Source organism: Lissotriton helveticus, chromosome 8 (assembly GCF_964261635.1).
Source record: "Lissotriton helveticus chromosome 8, aLisHel1.1, whole genome shotgun sequence".
NCBI classification, from domain to species: domain Eukaryota; kingdom Metazoa; phylum Chordata; class Amphibia; order Caudata; family Salamandridae; genus Lissotriton; species Lissotriton helveticus.
Window position 1 is genome coordinate 884,938,101 of NC_136069.1, and position 20,888 is coordinate 884,958,988.

Consider the following 20,888-nt stretch of genomic DNA (forward strand, 5'->3'; position numbering starts at 1 on the left):
TATATTCCTACTACTTTGTTGGAGTGCTATATATTTTTAATGTGACACATAATTGTAAAAACTTTGATGTACAAAGAGTCATTCCTGGAATCTTCCGCTTCAGGCTCGGTCCCCTCCCCAATCACAATACAGGATGATTTTCAGATAGTAGGAACACGTGTGGTGTGACGGATCTCATCGAGTGTGGGCCTTGATCTACTATAACTCCTTTGAAGAGGGGTGATTCTTTACAGCTGGGGCCATAAACTACATCTGCAGGGCTAGCTGATAGCCTGGACAATCGGACACAGAGAAAGAGGAGTGTCAGAGGGTGCGGTAGTAAATAGGGCGAAAGGGAGGTGTCGGGCGGGCACAGAGTGTGATTCTCAGGGAAGAGCAGCGCAGATGGGGGGAGGTTTATTGCCCATGCATAAGACAGAGAGCGGTGGTGACCAGTGCCTAGGGAAGATGCTTGCGTGGGTGAGGAGCCATGCTACGAATCGACAGCGTGCAGAGAGTGGGTCTGGTCAAGACATCTAAAATGGCTGCCGTGCACGACAAAAGTGTGGCATTTCAAAAAAGGCAAGATGGCGCAGACAATGTTTTTCAACACTTCCTCATTTCCTTCGAATCGAACGTTAACAGACGTTGGGGCATATTACCAAAGTTAAGCGATATTTATCGCTAACGATGCTTACCAACCAATTTTTTACCACTAAGCATCGTCAGAAATTATCGAAGATAAACCTTACTATTATCAAGGTTTATCGCAAATGCGATAATAAACGGCCGCAATGCATGAATATCGCTAAAAACTCAGCGATATTCATGCATTACCGAGCTAATACTCTTAGCCATGTTATCCACCTCCCATTGGATAACATGGCTAAGAACTGCTCAGGGCAGGTGTTACTTTTTGGAGATATTCGCGCTTAGCGCGAATATCTCCAAAAGTTGGTAATAGGAGATAGATATCTTGCATGTTGTAATGCAAGTTATTGTGGTATATGGAACTCATACCATAATCTCTCAGGAAAGCAGAAACTGATCCTTTTGGGACCGCCTAAAAAGGCCTAGGGGGTGAGGAGTACTCTACTTTGCCCCCTTTTCACGTTCCGAACTATTTTATTTTACTCTCTTCTGTAATTACACAAAATACCAGCGATAAGATGCATCGGAGACACACAGTGAGAGAAAGGAGGCCGGAGATGAAGAAGAGATGTCAAATACACATTGGAGATAATATAGTGGCAGAAGGGAAGTAAATATGAGTAAACTTACCATGTAACATAAAAATGTTGCACTCTATACTATAAGTCTCATTTTATACTACAATCACTTCGCTACAACCTCATAAATTAAAAATAAAAATGAATAATGTCTCAAACAATTTTTGATTTCTAAATATAAATTTATTCTTCAGAATTTTCTAAATTTGAAAGAACTAGTAACATGTCCTCATCAGCAATGTCCTCATTAAAAGTCTCCAATGATGATTCTTGTAACTCTATGGTCTCCAAACACTCGATAAATTCGCCATCAAGAGATTGATCAAAAAAATCATTCAAGTCATCTCCTCCTTGTGACAATATTTCATTATTGGTGCTGTCAATTTCAATCAATGTAGTGGAATCATTCAAGTCATCTCCTCGTGACAATATTTCATTATTGGTGCTCTCAATTTCAATCAATGTAGTGGAATCATTCAAGTCATCTCCTCCTTGTGACAATATTTCATTATTGGTGCTGTCCATTTCAATCAATCTAATGGAATCATACAAGCCATCTCCTCCTTGTGACAATATTTCATTATTGGTGCTCTCAATTTCAATCAATGTAGTGGAATCATTCAAGTCATCTCCTTGTGACAATATTTCATTCTTGGTGCTGTCCATTTCAATCAATCTAATGGAATCATACAAGTCATGTCCTCCTTGTGACAATATTTCATTATTGGTGCTCTCAATTTCAATCAATGTGTTGGACAATTCAAAAGAAATTGCCACGGTCTCTTCATTGTGAGCCATTTTATTTTGAAATTGCTTGCTGTAAATTGCAGAAAAAAATAATCACTTTCATTTATCGTCTTTAGTAATACATAATATAAAACTAACTTTATCAAGTATTTAGTATAACAGAAGGACTGCAAATAAATAACAGAAAACATTTTTCAAATTATCTTCAAGTGTACAACATAGTTCCCCATACAAATTAACAACTCACCTTTTTAAAAGTAGCAGAAGTGTTAGTACTGTGTAAATCAAACACCAGAAATTCACCACCAAAAATTCCTCACAAATGTACCTCAGACAGTAGTATCACAAAATGGCTGTGGTTTCCTCTCATTTGACATATATACATAACCAATTAACTTTCATCACACACAAATACAAAACCAAAGTAACATTTTAATTGGTTCTAAATTTCAACACTTTCAAATGTGTTTTCCCCATGCAATTTTCCATAGGACATTTACATACGTCTACAGCCTGAATGGCTGAACGGAATTACACCAAACTTGGCAAAATGGTACATCAAACCTAAGAGGTCAGGAAGGATCTACTATGCCCCCTTATGGTCATTTCCCCCTTCGCTTTGGCCTCCTCTTGTCTCTCAATCCTACCGAGGGACAAGATGGCGGCCGCTACGGACTGTTTGGAATGTTGACAGACGCCGGAGAACCAATCAGCTTCGCAAAGCTCCGTAACGCGAAAAGTACGCGAAGCGGAGCGCTGTTACAGATATATATCTTATTTTGAACGTTAATTTCTCAAAATCCACTGGAGCACATATATTGAGACCTAGCAAAGGCACATCGGGCTACCAGTCCCTAATATTTTGCCAAGTTTCGTGCAAATCCATTCAGCCGTTCGATTATTATTATTTTGTTTTTTTTTTGCCCCGCGGGGCCCTTTTAAAACCTCCACATCAAACCTAGGGGGTCAGCGAGGATCTACTATGCCCCCTTATAGTTATTTCCCCCTTTGTTTTGACCTCCTCTTGTCTCTCGATCCTACCGAGAGACAAGATGGCGGCCGCTACGGACTGTTTGGAATGTTGACAGACGCCGGAGAACCAATCAGCTTCGCTTCACAAAGCTCCGTTGCGCGAAAAGTCCGCGAACCAGAGCGCTAACCGGTCCGCTGTTACAGATATATATCTTTTTTTAAACGTTAATTTCTCAAAATCCACTGGAGCACATATATTGAGACCTACAAAAGGCACATCGGGCTACCAGTCCCTACAATTTTGCCAAGTTTCGTGCAAATCCATTCAGCCGTTCGGGCTAAAAGTGAGGCCAACCGCCCTATGGAAAACTCAATGTTAAAAACACGTTTTGGGACCCCCCTTTTTTCTCGGCCCCCACTGGACGAACCCCCCCCAAATTTTCAAGGGCTGCTCAGAAACAAAATGTGCCATTTTCCTGAAAATTTCAGCCAATTCCGTCCACAAACGCCAAAGTTATTAGACATAGAATTTTCAAAAAACCCATAGAGAAAAAATCCTAACTATATATACCTACTGGCGACCGCCAGTAGGTAATATATATATATATATATATATATATATATATATATATATGAGGTATGTTGAATTCCCAACACCGGCAAGCGCAGCAAGGCAGCCACGCACACAAGCAGGAACCAGCGAGACCCGAGAAGGTGCAAATTTTTCTTTTATTCAAATTTAGCCCAGCACCAGTCCAACATGACGCGTTTCGGCTAAGGATAGCCTTGATCACATGTCAGCCTCAAGGGGGCTGACCACCCATTTAAAGTGCAAGAGTGCCATCACATGTTATAGAAACCAAAGATATACTATTGATTTCAAAGCTTCTTAAAGCAAAATCACGGCATGAATGCCGGTATTTGCACATACAGTATATACAGCAAAAACAATCATGATATAATAACAGTTAAATACACATTACAAACACAAATTGTAAAACCTCAGTGAATAAAAAGTAAGTTAATTAGTATTCATGGCAACGTCTAGGAAAAATTTCTAAAATGAATATAAAAGTTAAAAGCCTAATAAATATTGATAAATAGTCATATTATTGCCTAAAAATCCAAAGAACCACAGTTATGTATACAGATTAGGTCAAATAGCTGAGGAAGTTATACAAGAACTTATCTCTAAACCCCTGTTGTCATGGATTCAATAACTTGAGTGGATTTATAGCCAATGTGAGCTATTATGTTAACACTGAGGTTAAAAAGTGCAGGCTGTCATGTGCAAATAAGCAAAGAGTACAAAAACATGTTGTATGGCATTAAAGTGCTACCAAAAACAGAAGTGCAAAAAAGTTAATTCATAGATCTAAAAAAAGATCATTTGTAAACTTTAGGTCAAGGAGGGTCCAGGATGCTAGTTAAAATTTCATATCTCTGGTCTAAAATCAGTGCAAACAGGGCAATCACAGTACTAATGAATAAAGTGCAAAGCGCGTACCTAACAATAAACAAAGTACTACAGACAGGTGTGGCAGTCCTCCCCAATATTAAGCCCTTGCGGTGACTTGGTGTCAAGTGTTATAATATAACGGGTCTCTAACCTGCGCAACAAGGACTCTCTATCTCCTCCCCTCCTCTGGGGAGGAACACAATCAATCACATAGTACTTTAATAGGGAAGCATCTTTCCCATGTGTTTTCGCAAAGTGCCTGGCTACTGGGTAAGCCGCATCTGCATTGGTGATAGCACGCAGATGTTGTAGAATTCGCTTGTGGACTTGTGGCCTAGTACTGCCCACATATCTGAGCCCACAAGGGCACTCCAAAACATAAACAGCAAACTCAGATTTACAATTAAGTTTCTGCTTGATTTTAATTGGGAATGGAGAAAGTGGTGTATTAAACTCGCTTTTGCTAACACCATGTTTACACGCTTTACAGGTGGAACACCTAATGAATCCCTTGCTACCTTCTAACCAAGGACCCGTGGGTACCTCAGGGCTGCTAGAAACCAAACTATCTTGCATTGAACGTGCTTTACAGTATGTGATGCTGGGATATTTGGGCATGGTGGGACCAATAACAGGATCACTGGCTATTAAGGACCAGTTGTCCTTGATAATTTTGTGGATACTTTTTTGCTGATTACTGTATCCAATAATCAACCTGGTCTCCTCACATGTTCTATGGGCAGATGACTGCTCACGTGCTACTCCTGAGCCCAGGAGTGCAGGTCTTTCCATTTTATTGGCTCTGAGTGTAGCACTATCTATGATATCAGGTTTGTAGCCTCTTTGGAGAAATCGAGCCCTACAGTGGGATTGGGCCAAACGACATTCCTCATCACTGCTGCAGATTCTCCTGATGCGGAGCATCTCCCCGTAGGGGATACTCCGTATCAAGTGTGCTGGATGGTGGCTACCAGCATGCAGCAGTGTGTTACCCGCTGTAGGCTTCCGGTATAACTTAGTGTGGAGGCTACCATCCTGGACAAAGATTTCCACATCCAGGAACGCAATAGAATGTGCACTGATATTACTAGTGAAGTGGATATTGAGATTATTGTCATTCAATTCTTGTATAAACTCATTTACTTCACTCTCAGAGCCATCCCAAAGCAAAAACAAATCGTCAATGTATGTGTTCCAGAGTTTCGCCTTGGTGTTCATGGTGGCTGTGTGGTTCTTCATGAGGACCTGCTCCTCCCAGTACCCCATGTGCAGACATGCGTAACTGGGGGAAAAGCAGGCCCCCATTGCCACCCCCCTGGTCTGCAAAAATAGCTGATTAGCAAATAGGAAAACATTGTATATATATATATTACCTACTGGCGGTCGCCAGTAGGTATATATAGTTAGGATTTTTTTGAATAGGGATTTCTGAAAATTCTATGTTGAATAACTTTGGCGTTGATGGACGGAATTGGCTGAAATTTTCAGGGAATTGGCACATTTTGTTCCTGGGCGTCCCCTTAAAGTTTGGGGGGGTTTCGTCAAGTGGGGGCCAAGAAAAAAGGGGGGTCCCAAAACATGTTTTTAACATTGAGTTTTCCATAGGGTGGTTGGACTCACTTTTAGCTCGAACGGCTGGATGGATTTCTATGAAACGTGGCAAAATTGTAGAGACTGTTTGCCCGATGTGCCTTTGCTAGGTCTCAAGATATGTGCTCCAGTGTATTTTGAGAAATTAACGTTCAAACAAATATATATATCTGTGACAGCGTCCCGGTTGTTGTGTTGTGTGGGTGATGTAAGTACCAACATGTAGGTACCAATGAAGAGTCTAAAATTCAATGTACACCGTCTCCTCTGTAGATATTTTGTATGTTCTAATATGGGTTATTTAAATGTAAATGTGTGGAAAAGCACTTCATGCTTTAAAGCAATTGTATTTTTGAACTGATTGTTCTTTCCTCTTAGTCCTCCTCTTTTTTTTTTTTTTCACACTCTTCTTCAGCATGATAGTTGATAAATTTGTTCCCTCAAAAAATTTATATACATAGAAAAATTATATTAAATACATATAAAATATATTTTTCCTTTAAAAGAAGAATACATTTTACAGCTTTTGATATTTGCTATTAAAAAACCATTGAAATTCACTGAAAAAACCATAGGTTATAGACCATATATAGTTAGGAATTAGCATTTACAAAACCTTGAAAATTCACTGAAAAAACCATAGGTTATAGACCATATATAGTTAGGAATTAGCATTTACAAAACCTTATTTTACTCACACAAAACCATTGAAATTCGCATATATAGTTAGTTGCACTAACTATATATCGCGCACCCGCAATCCACTGCTGATCATGTCACATATTACATCATTCATGACATGGTCAGTGACATCACTGATTACATCACTGATTACCTCTCAAATGACATCACTGATGACATCACTGATGACAACATCCAGTGACTGTATGTTTCTGTAAAGTTAAAATATGTCTTACATATTGAAGAATGAGTGGATGTATAAGTGTCTGGATGAAGGATTTAGTAGGTGCATGACTGACTGTATGAGTGAGTGATTAAATGTGTCTCACTGAGTGCATGGGTTAGTGACTAAACTGTCTTAATTTGTGCATCATTATGTCTGTTGTTCTGTAAACTGCTGCATGTGTTGATCAGTAGCTATATGAGTAACTATATGGGTTATTGATTGGTTGCCCAAGTATTTGTATGGGAGACTGAGTGTGTGTGTGGGTGGCTGGGAGGTGTATGACTCTGTGCATAGATGTGTGAGCAGTTGATTCACTAGATGTATGGGTTCAAAAGTGCATGTGGAAACAGCTATATGGGCGGTTGACTGTGTGCATGAGTGTATTGGTGAGTGAATGGATATCTCAGTGCTACATTTCAAAGTAAGTACATATGTAAAACACAGTACATGTGAGAGTTGACATATATAAATAACTGTGCATAAGAGCCAGTGAATGTGTGAGTGGCTGTATGGATCATTGTGAACTTGTATCAGGGATTGTATAAGAGAGTAAATATGTGTTAGTATATGTTTGAATAAGTAAGGTGTGTATAACTGTATAGTTGAGGAAACGGAGGTGTGATTGATTATTTGCATGACTGACTAGGTGTGTGAGTAACTCCATGGATGAGTGACAGTCTGTGAGTGTCTGTTTACACTGAGTGTATCTAAGGTTATATTAGAGTCTGAAGAGGTTCATCGTATTATCACATGAATGATGTCATCAGTGATGTGATCACGAATGTCAAATGAGATGTCATCAGTGATGTCATCAGTGATGTCATTTGAGATGTCATCAGTGATGTCATCAGTGATGTCATTTGAGATGGCATCAGTGATGTCATCAGTGATGTCATTTGAGATGTCATCAGTGATGTCATCAGTGATGTAATTTGAGATGTCATCAGTGATGTCATCAGTATTGTCATTTGAGATGTCATCAGTGATGTCATCAGTGATGTCACTGACCATGTCATGAATGATGTAATATGTGACATGATCAGCAGTGGATTGCGGGTGCGCGATATATAGTTAGTGCAACTAACTATATATGCGAATTTCAATGGTTTTGTGTGAGTAAAATAAGGTTTTGTAAATGCTAATTCCTAACTATATATGGTCTATAACCTATGGTTTTTTCAGTGAATATATATATATATATATATATATATATATATATTTCTTTTCACTTCGCTCGATGCTGCGGCATCCCAGTCCTACTGCTTGGACCAGTTTTCAGAACGAACAAGTAAGACCCAGCTTATTGTGCAAACAGTGTTTTATTCCATCAAAGAGTCAGAATAACACCCAAGCAAATCCGCATGACGCTTTTCGCCTCTAGCCAGAGGCTTGATCACATGATACGTTGCTAGACATAGATGAGGGTACTTATAGATCTCATGGATTTACAGGGGGAGGCACAGAATATCATTGGCCCAACCCCCTTAACTCTTTAGTGTGCAAAAGTTACTCACATTGGTAAGATGGTGCCTTTGTTTTTGTTGAATAAGGGACCTAGTGCCCAATTCACTTCACAATATATTAAGCCTCAGATTGTATCACTATAGTGCTGTGCAAACATATGCAATAATAAATATAAATCCTATATTCAAGAATTTTTAGCAGCATATAAGGAAGGAACCTACAGTTTGGAGGGAAATTGCATATAAAAATATATATAGAAAAATATATCCTTATTTTGTTATAAATATCATAAAATATACAATATTTACAATATTTACAATAAAAGACATAGTGTCTAATTTGACAGTAAATAACCCTCTGTTTCAAACAGTAAATCTAAGGCACAATCTAAGACTAATTCTATATACTATCTAACGAAAACTGATTAGATATAGAAATTGATATAATCTAATCATATCCAATCAAGCATGTCAAACCCATGTTGATTGATATCCACTAAACACCAATCCTCCATAAAGGTAACATCATTCTATATAGTAAACCTTACAATTTTAAATCATCCAGGCTCCAAGTAACAATACTCATCATAAACCCCAAACATGAGTGCATGACAGTGCAATCTTTAACTTAATCATTCCAAACATTTATACATTTCGTTATCTGTTGTAGGAGTGGAAAACAGTAATTAATATTTTTAATTCAAATCTAATAAAACAGCTCAACACCCAATCCTAGATGTACTGGATTGCCAATCAATCATCATTAGACATTATACTAGGTACTGAAAAAAAGAAGATGAAATAAAATTCATTAGTGAAATAACGTCCAAAATCAATGATTATATATCAGGGATGCCAGTCAGCTTCATACATTATAAACAAGTATATAAATCTTCACTTGCATTCAGGCCTCGTGGGGCCTTACTATCCAATTCGATTATATATCTCGTTTCTAACAGACGCAACTTGGCATCTCTATCGCCCCCTCTCTTTAATGGTAAAACACAATCAATAGCGAAATACTGCAAGCCTGCAGGATCACTATTGTGAGCTTTTTCGAAGTGGCGAGCCACAGGATAAGACTGGTCTTTACCTACTATTGCCCTAATGTGTTGTAGCACCCGCTCATGCACCTGTAAGCGAGTGCTATATATATATATATATATTCCTCCGAGATACTCCAAATTTTTCTCCCAATCTTTGGTTTGGAGTGAAACCGGCAGAGTCAACCGGTAATTAATATTCTTGAAAACATAGCACCATTCACGCTCTCAGACATTGAAAAACACAGCAGGCAGGATTCTGTGCAGCAAAATTGGGGGTTTATTTAGGCCATAAAGCCGCCGTTAACAGAATCCTGCCTCCTGTGTTTTTCAATGTCTGAGAGCGTGAATGGTACTACGTTTTCAAGAATATATATATATATATATATATATATATATATATTCACTGAAAAAACCATAGGTTATAGACCATATATAGTTAGGAATTAGCATTTAAAAAACCTTATTTTACTCACACAAAACCATTGAAATTCCATATATAGTTAGTTGCACTAACTATATATCGCGCACCCGCAATCCACTGCTGATGATGTCACATATTACATCATTCATGACATGGTCAGTGACATCACTGATGACATCACTGATGACATCTCAAATGACATCACTGATGACATCACTGATGACATCTCAAATGACATCACTGATGACATCTCACTTGACATCAATGATCACATCACTGATGATATCATTCATGTGATAATACAATGCATCTCCTCACACTGTAATATAACCTCCGTTACACCCAGTGTTAAATAGAGAGTATCATTTTTGAAACCATTGACACACCAATACTAGTTACTACATACGCACTCACTGATTCCTATGTCTACACACACATTCACTCATACACTCATTCATACATACAATCACTCATCTTTACAACACTATCATATGCACTCATACACCTATACAGACACTCACACTCTGCCACTCATCCATGGAGTTACTCACACACCTAGTCAGTCCTGAAAAGAATCAATCACACTTCCATTTTCTCATCTATACAGTTAAACACAGAACACCTTACATTTTTGAAACATATACTAACACATAGTTACTCTCTTATAGAATCACTGATACAAGTACACATTGATCTGCACAGAGTCACACACCTCCCAGCCAGCCATACACACACTCAGTCTCCCATACAAATACTTGTGCAACCAATCAATAACCCATATAGCTACTTATATAGCTACTGATCAACACATGCAGCAGCTTGCACAACAACAGACATACTGATGCACACTTTCAGACAGTTTAGTCACTAACCCGTGCATTCAGTAAGACGTATTTAATCACTCACTCATACAGTCAATCACGCACCTACTAAAACCTTCATTCAGACACTTATACATCCACTCATTCTTCAATATGTAAGACATATTTTAACTTTACAGAAACATAGTCACTGGATGTTGTCATCAGTGATGTCATCAGTGATGTCATTTGAGATGTCATCAGTGATGTCATCAGTGATGTCACTGACCATGTCATGAATGATGTAATATGTGACATCATCAGCAGTGGATTGCGGGTGCGCGATATATAGGTAGTGCAACTAACTATATATGGAATTTCAATGGTTTTGTGTGAGTAAAATAAGGTTTTTTAAATGCTAATTCCTAACTATATATGGTCTATAACCTATGGTTTTTTCAGTGAATTTTCAAGGTTTTGTAAATGCTAATTCCTAACTATATATGGTCTATAACCTATGGTTTTTTCAGTGAATTTTCAAGGTTTTGTAAATGCTAATTCCTAACTATATATGGTCTATAACCTATGGTTTTTTCTGTGAATTTCATTGGTTTTTTAACAGCTAATATCTGTAGCTGTAAAATGTATTCTTCTTTAAATCCCCAAAAATATTTTATATGTTTATGAATAATTTTTTTTTTAAATATTTTTTTTTCTTCGTTCCCGCTTCGCGAATCGGGAAGCTTCCCGTTAGCTGACCTTGATGCCGCGAAATAGACCGCGAGCCGGTAAACGTTTCTTTACCGCAAGTGCCGCGTTAGAAAACAACATCGTGACGCCTCCCGTCCGCATGACGTTTCACGTTGTCGCGTGATACGTCATATGACGTGCTACGTTAGCGAACTGGTACGCGAAGCGAGTCGCAAAGCGCAGGTTTCTGGAAGCAAACCGGGAGGCCCTGCAAAGCGCTTAACGTAAACACAGCAAGTCATGTGACTTGGTAATAACACTTTTCATTGGTTCATTTCACTTTTGGTTTCCTAATGATGTAAGACTAGGTCATATAATCTAAAATGAACACTTTTGATTGGTTGAGAACTCTTGTTTTTCCCAAATGATGAAAATCCCTCCTTCTTTCCTCACTCTGACTTTCATCATTGTGAGAGAAAGACCCTTTGTGATCACTGAGCAATGGCTTCTTTAGTAGCTTCAGCTGGTGCTTCCCCACCACCTCCACCACATCCAAGGAAGAGTGGACCACCTGCTCAAGTTGTAATTCAACAAGAAGAAGAAGAAGAGGAGCAGGAGGACGAGCACGAAGAGAGGCAGTTTTTGCCTGAGCAGCCCAGGACGTCTCACCGGAAAGAAAACTTCATTTGGCAATTTTTTAAAATTCCCAAAGGTCAGAAAAAAGTAAATGCAAGATACGTAACTTGCCTTATATGTCAAGATAGACTGTCCAGAGGGACCGACAAAAAATACAGTTTCGGAAACTACACAATGCATCGCCATATGACTAGGTGGCATCCTAACAACTACAGTGCTGCACAGTTTCGGAACGACCTAGATAATCTCCCTATTATGGCCAGAAGATCTGTTGTACCGGAAGTAACGGGACCAGAGGGCAGGGAGATGGTGCCAAATATACAAATGAGATTTGGTGATGTAAAACACATCTGCGCATTTTGCGATGGATTCATTTCCTACGGAGAAAAAAGCATCACTCTGATCAACAGAGCTATTGACTATCATATGCAAGTTTGTCCGAAACGCCCAAAATAATAAATACTTCTTTTTTTTGTTTTGTTGCTCCTGTTGAGCCCTTTACAATGAATCGTTTTTATTGCCCCCTCCAAGAAAAACCCCAAAAAATATAAAACTGTTCCGAAAAATTCAAAAACAGTAAAAAAATGTTCAGAAAAATAAAAAAAAAAGTTCTTTTCAGAACTACCTCCCCGTTATTAAAAAATTGGTACAATATTTGGAACTGTGCCAACCTCTATTTCTCTTAGTTTGCTTCCCAGTTCGCTCGCGGGTACGCGAACCGGAAGCGACCCAAAAACAGTAAGTATAAGGGAAGGAAACAGACACTTATGTTAAAAGAAAGACAGCTATAAGGGAGTAAACTAGAGATACCATTACCCGTAATCCACTGCTGATGATGTCACATATTACATCATTCATGACATGCTCAGTGACATCATCAGCAGAGGATTGCGGGTTTTTTGGCAACATGCCTTATCCACGGTTTAATAACGCTGCCTTTTGCTTTATATAAGTTTTCAAATTGTATGAAATATATACCAATAGGTCGTTATGAACCTTTAGGTAGTGCTTTTCTTCATGAGGTCTGGTCGCTTCCATACACATACAGATGTTTCAAAGATGATCAAGAAGTTTATCTGAATGGAGAGGAATGCACTGAGACGCCAGATCATTCACTAATGTGTAGGCACATACATTTACACGGTTCATGCAACAAACACCGACCAAATATGGCTTGCGTGTTGCAAGGCACGCCAGTTCCTGCTATCATCCCCACGTTCAAGTTGTTGGAAAATGGTAGTTATTTGATGCTCAATAATGAAGATTGTTCTGAGTTAATTAAAAGTATTCCTTTTATCGTAACAGTAAGTGAACGGGTTATTTGCTGCAGAAATGTTCTATTTCCTCCCACACATGAACATAGGGAGTTTTCAATCTGGCCACAAATACCAACCTTGAGACACGTTTCAACGGCATGGCAAGAATAAGAGCTCTTTTGTCTCAGAGAGAGGTGGCCTTGAGTTCGGCCCGTGAAACTTTCGTACTTCACATAGCGAACACCCATACAGAGGTGCAAAACCTTTTTCAATTAACATTTGCCTTTCAATTTCAGCAACATGTTTCCGACTATCTTTAACGCATCCTCCACAAAGTCCCTGGTGCACTTTTTTAAAGTTGTTACCAGTGGTCTCGTGACTTCATTTGAGAAAATCTTTGGAGTCATCCCTGCTTCCTTTCATTGTATTTTCTGCACTCTGGTTCGTGGATTGGCATTTTTACTTGCATTACCAGCGGACGCTCTTGTGCTTTTTTACATTTTTAAATATGGATGTCCCTCCTATGCAACCTCCGACCCTGCAGCTGCTGACACTGTTCCGCAATCGCATGCTAGAATATTATGGCACAATGCAGTTGGCGATATTAAGCACGGCATATGGATTATCTTTTCGGTTCTCCTACTTCACCTGTGTCCAGCCTGTATTTCACTGCCTGACCTGTGATTTCGATTGGGCCATTGATTTGTGTCTCTGCGGACCGGTTTCTCCTGACGTCGACTTTAATCAGCTGATGACTCCTATCATTACTCACGAGTTGGTTTGTCCTGGCGAAAGGATTATGGCTGTGGCATTGATGCATGGACTACTTGGTCCCTGGAATTTACTGGCGGCAGCACAGTCTTTCTTGGAACAGAGCTTTCTTGAAAACCCACCGAGCTGTCCTCTGATGGTGATAGAGGATCCGGTGCTGGGAGAGCACGTATGTTCTTTTCCGCTTTTAAATTGGATGGCTGAACTGTTTTCGGATGAAGACGGTGACTTCCTATTGGAGGCTGTTGCAGCTTATTTTGCATACACAGTTATGTCATAGACCTTTTTCATGTTTGATATGCTGAGTACTAGCATTTCATTGACAATTCATTGACTTATTTGTCAAGTTTTTATTATTTACCTTGCCTATTGGCTTAAGACTCGATAAAGTACTTGGCTGTTTTATTTTTCTTTAGCATTAAATTTTCCTAGTTTTTAATGCTTTACCTTGCGGACCGTCCACATATAAACTTGCAATCTGCTCTCATGAGATGGCACTTCTATTATCTTATTCAGTTCGTTTCCGGATCATGAGGAGGTGTCATCTAGGTCCTGGATATCTTTACACCGTGTTAAGTTAGCATGGGCTCATTACCGGTTTAAACGCCATTTTTCCTTTTTTGCAACTTCTGCACACGACACTTAGTTGTTGCTTTAGCTTTCCACCTAGTAGTTCATCGTGGTTTACATGAGAATAATATGTTATTGGTCTACTATCTGCTTTACTTGTTAAACTATATCTGTACAGCGAGTGCTAAAGTTTCAAGAACAACACAATACAGAATTGTTATGAGGTCTGATCTCCACGACTTCATACTCATAACATAAGTGCAACTTCTGCCAATTCTGGGCATGAGGCGGGTTTTATATTGCTTTGCCGAACACACATACACAACAGTTGATGCGGTTCACATGAAGAGAGAGCTGGTGTATGCTGATGTGATTCCTTCAAATCTAAGACACTAAAGTATGGGCACGCCCTAAACCAACACAAAGAGACCTTCTTAGCAAATAATATAATATGTGTATTAGGGAGGGTGAGATATAAGCAGCCGCGGGCCGTGGAGGGAGTTACGATGGGGCAGGGAGGCGGGGAGGGGGAGAAGCAGGGTGGAGCCCTCTCTACCTTGCCCCTCCCCCTCCCCGCCTCCCTGCCCCACCGTAACTCCCTCCACGGCCCGCGGCTGCTTATAAGTGTTGCTAACTCTTATTCATTTACAGCATGTTAACATACTGTCACCATTCGCTTTTTATGTACTAGTAACTATGCTGGTAATTTTGCTACTGATAATATGTGTACTTGTATTCTCCACCCTGCTTCTCCCCCTCCCCGCCTCCCTGCCTCACCGTAACTCCCTCCACGGCCCGCGGCTGCTTATAAGTGTTGCTAACTCTTATTCATTTACAGCATGTTAACATACTATCACCATTCACTTTTTATGTACTAGTAACTATGCTGGTAATTTTGCTACTGATAATATGTGTACTTTTATTATCTAAGGTACTACGCCTGAGAAGACGGCATTAGTAAATAAACATTTCAAATACACATCTGTTCTTCTTAACTCCATGTTCTGGTTTCTAAGAAATCTATAACGACCGACTGTTCATGAGTTCCACGTATCCTGAGGTACTATAAGTTCATATTCTGGATTGTCTAAACATTGAGAGTTTGTTATATCCAATGTGACACTGTACCTAGCTTGCTAAGGAGTTTTTGATTACTAACGTGAGTTTTGGGACACCCTAATTCGCCGAGGTTCCAATCCTCTGTCCACAGTTCTGTGTGAGAACAGAAACCCTGCGACAGGGGCACCCCCGACCCTTGCTGGAGCTTCATCACACTTGCGATACAACTCCAGCAATGCGCCACCTTTACGGCACAGATACATCACGCATCTGTGCTGTTTTTGCCCCATGATGCGCCGCATTGTAAATGCAGCACACCATAGGTGACGGAACAGCGGCACAGAATGACTAACACATCCCTGGTGATGCGCCAGTCATCATAAATGTATCCCTATGCTTCTTATCTTGTTAGAGATGAACCGCCATATGTATCATCAAAGTTTTTTGCATTTCCTAAATAGCGAACTTTAAGGAATAAATAGCGATTCTTTACCATTCCTAGTTTGCGATGAGCTATTTGCTAATTAGCCGAATGTAGCCCAATGAAGCCCAATGTAGCCCAAAGATGGCCGCCAGACACACAAAAAAACAAATGTAGCCCAAATATCAGCCAGATGTAGCCCAACTATAGCCCAGTGACAGAATGACCAATCAGCTTCGCAAACCTCCGTTACGCGAAGCGGAGCGCTGTTACAGATATATATCTTTTTTTGAACGTTAATTTCTCAAAATCCACTGGAGCACATATATTGAGACCTAGCAAAGGCACATCGGGCTACCAGTCCCTAATATTTTGCCAAGTTTCGTGCAAATCCATTCAGCCGTTCAATTATTATTATTATTATTTTTTTTTGCCCCGCGGGGCCCTTTTAAAACCTCCACATCAAACCTAGGGGGTCAGCGAGGATCTACTATGCCCCCTTATAGTTATTTCCCCCTTTGTTTTGACCTCCTCTTGTCTCTCGATCCTACCGAGAGACAAGATGGCGGCCGCTACGGACTGTTTGGAATGTTGACAGACGCCGGAGAACCAATCAGCTTCGCTTCACAAAGCTCCGTTGCGCGAAAAGTCCGCGAACCAGTGCGCTGCCCAGTCCGCGCTTACAGATATATATCTTTTTTTAAACGTTAATTTCTCAAAATCCACTGGAGCACATATATTGAGACCTACAAAAGGCACATCGGGCTACCAGTCCCTACAATTTTGCCAAGTTTCGTGCAAATCCATTCAGCCGTTCGGGCTAAAAGTGAGGCCAACCGCCCTATGGAAAACTCAATGTTAAAAACACGTTTTGGGACCCCCCTTTTTTCTCGGCCCCCACTGGACGAACCCCCCCCAAATTTTCAAGGGCTGCTCAGAAACAAAATGTGCCATTTTCCTGAAAATTTCAGCCAATTCCGTCCACAAACGCCAAAGTTATTAGACATAGAATTTTCAAAAAACCCATAGAGAAAAAATCCTAACTATATATACCTACTGGCGACCGCCAGTAGGTAATATATATATATATTCACTGAAAAAACCATAGGTTTCACACCAGTTATAGTTAGCTGGAAATTTTACTTGCATAAAACCATTGAAATTCCCAGGTTATGGTTAGTTGGACTCACTATAACTTGCGCGCCTGCAATGCACTGCTGATGACATCACATATTACATCACTCATGACATGGTCAGTGACATCACTCATGACATCACTGATGACACCATCCAGTGAATGTGTGTGTTTCTGAAAAATAAATATTAGTGAGTAATGTTTAAATATTTAAATATATGTATTATTGTTTCACTTTCTGTATAAGTGGCTGCATGGGTTGGTACGTAGGTACATGTGTATGTATATGGGTTATTAGTTGTTTTCCTTAGTATCAGAATGAGTGTTTGTATGGTTTGGCGGGGGTATTACTTAGCACATAGATGCATGAATGACTGACTCTCTCTTTGTATGTGTTTTGAAGACAGCATATGTGCAGGACTGTATGGGTGGATGAGTGTATATATGTGTGTGTTAGTGACTGGATGACTGTCTCACTAGTGTCTTTATCAGTAACTGCATATATTTTAATCTAATATATGTGAATATTGATGTATATAAGTGAGTATATGTGAGAGTAGGGGATTTTAGGAGTTCCTGTTTAAATTAGTATGTGCTTCTATAAGTGATTGTTTGAGAGAGTAAGTACGTGTTAGTTTCCTTAGAAGTAAAGTGGTAGTGTGTGTATAGCTGTATATGCAAATAAATGGATGTTCAATAGTTTATTTGCATGTGTGAGTATGTGTCAGAGTATCTTTTAGATGACTGTCGGTGTGTATCAGGATGTATAGGTGTATCACTACATATGATGAGTGAGTATATGTATGAGTGACTATATAGAACTGTTGGTGAATAAGTGGATGTGTATATAGATGGTGAAATTATTGAATTGGTTGTTGTTACTGGTATGGGTATCTCCATCTTTTTGAAAATGTTAGTTTCTATTATTGAATATGTGCTTCAAGGGTTACATTACAGTGAAAGGAGGTCTGTTACTCTGTCACAAGGATGGTGTCATCAGTGATGTCATGAGTGATGTCACTGACCATGTCATGAGTGATGTAATATGTGATGTCATCAGCAGTGCATTGCAGGCGCGCAAGTTATAGTGAGTCCAACTAACTATAACAAGGGAATTTCAATGGTTTTATGCGAGTAAAATTTCCAGCTAACTATAACTGGTGTGAAACCTATGTTTTTTTCAGTGAATTTAATAGGTTTTTTAAATGCTAATTCCTAACTATAACTGGTGTGAAACCTATGGTTTTTTCAGTGAATTTCAATGTTTTTTTAATAGCAAATCTCTATAGGTATAAAAAGTAAAAAATGTTATAACGAATTTTATATTGTATAATTATGTTTTTTTTTTTTTGCCCTGGGGCGCTCCCGGGGCGTGTACCGGTTAACGCACAGGTAAGCGCAATGTTACGGCGTGCCCCGGGGCGCGTACCGGGGAGCGTCCCGTTAGCGCTATTCTCGCGAATGAAAACAACATCGTGACGTTTCGCGTAACCGCGTGATGCGTCATATGACGCACTGCGTAAGCGCACCCGGAAGCACGCGAGCGCATACGATCGCGCAACGTCCTGACGCGCTTACGCTACGCTCCCCCAGGCGCGCCCCGGGGCGCGCCCCGGGGCGCGTAGCGTAAGCGCGTCGGGTCATGTGATCTGAAAATAACACTTTTCATTGGTGCAAATCAGTTTTGGTTTCCAAATGATGAAAGCCCGGATCATGTGACTTGAAAATAACACTTTTCATTGGTCAAGAACAGTTCTGTTTTCCAAATGATGAAAGACTCCATCTTTTTTCCTTATTCTGACTTTGTCCTTTGACTGAGGAAGACCTGTTTCAACAACAAAGAAAATTATTTTGTACTTTAAAATGGCTACAGTAGCAGCAGCAGCTGGAGCATCTGCACCACCACCACCACCACCACCACCAAGAGGACCACCACAACAGTACATTCGTGGTCAAGAAGAGGAGGAGGAGGAAGAGGAAGAGGAGGAGAGGAGAAGATGGCTGGCTGAAGACAATACCCCATACCAGCCAAGGCCACACATTTTATGGGAGTTTTTTTCAATCCCAGAGGGCAAGAAAAAAGTAAATGCGACCAAGGTAACTTGCCTAATCTGTGGCTCAGAACTCTCAAGGGGCAACCCAAACAAAAAATATTCCTTTGGTAATAATACCATGATTAGACATATGACCCGCAAGCATCCAAACAACTATTCTCGTGCAGAGATGAGGGAACTGGCCAGAAACCTCCCCCAGTCTTCAAGGACCACCTCCAAAAGAAAGCAACCCACTCCATCTGGACCAGAAACAACGGAGACGATGCCTTGCATTCAACAACGATTTGAAGATTTTAGAGTAACATGTATTTACTGTGGTAAGCTCATCTCCTATGGTGAAAAAAGCGTAAAGCTCATCGTCTTTGCTGGTGACAACCACAATTGCCCCAAAAAAACCAATTTTTTTCTGGTTTTTGTTTTTTGCTCCAGTTGAGCCATTTTCAATTCCTTTTTTTTGTTTCTCCCCATAAAAAATACATAAAAAATATAAAACTGTTCAGAAAAGGCAAACAAAGTACAAAATGTTCAAAAAAACATTAAAAAAAATATAAAACAACAAAAAGAAGAAAAAAACTGTTCTTTTTAGAACTACCTTTAATTTATAAAAATAAACCTATATTTTTAATGAATCTCTGTCAATTTTTTTTCCTCAGGGTACGCGCACCGGGGCGCGCACCCCAAAAAAAAAAAAAAAAATGAATGAAGGAGTTAATATGAGGGAAGAACACAGAGAGAGTAATGTTAAGAGAAAGAGAGCTAGAGGGAGAAACACAGAGGGATTGTTTATTACATAGTAAAAAACAGAGAAGGTGTAATAGGGTGAAAGTGAGAAAAGTAAAATGAATAAGGGAGCGAAAGAAGGGAAGAGAGAGGAAGAAGACTAAAGTAGAAATAGTGGGAGAATGTGAGTGGGTGTTGAAATAAAAAGAAAGGACAGTAAAAAATGGGGAATGAAGGGTAGTGACGGAACCGGGATAAATGAACAACGGTGAGGGAGGGTGAGAAAAGAGCAGTGAGTGTAAGAAAAGAGGGGTGAAAGAGGGTGAAAAATTTAATTAGGATAAGACATGGGGAGTGACAAAGAGAAAGGACAGAGGGAGTAAAGGAAACAATGCCTGAATGGGTGTGAGTGAAACAGCAAAGAAAGGTAAGTAATGCAGTGTGTGTGACTTATAGGGAGTCAGTGAGTGTAGGTCGGGGTGTGGGTGTGTAAGGTGTGTCTGTGGGTGTGTGGGGTGTTTCGGTGTGGGTGGAGGTGAGGGTGTGTGAGATATGTGTGGGGGGTGTGTGGGGGTTATATGTGTGGGATGTATGTGTGTGTATGGAATGTGTGTGTGTGTGTGTGAAGAGTGTGTGTGTGGGGGGTGTGTGTGTGTATGAGGTGTGTGTGTGGGGGGTGTGGGGGGTGTATGTCAGAGGTGTGTGTATGTGTTGGGAGGGGGATGAGGTGTGTGTGTGTAGGAGTAAGGTAAATAATTAAGAAAAACAGAATGAGTGAAGATTCAAAGGAAGGGAACAGAGGGTAAGTGAAGTAAAGAATAGGGACTGAAAGAAGTTGAAAATGAGAGGGGAAATAGGGAAATTGGAGTAAACATGGAGAATAGGAATAAGTGAGGGAAGCAGAGTAAAGAAACAGTAGTGAGGTTGGTTGAGAAAATATTAGTGAGCTTAAAGCAAAGGGTG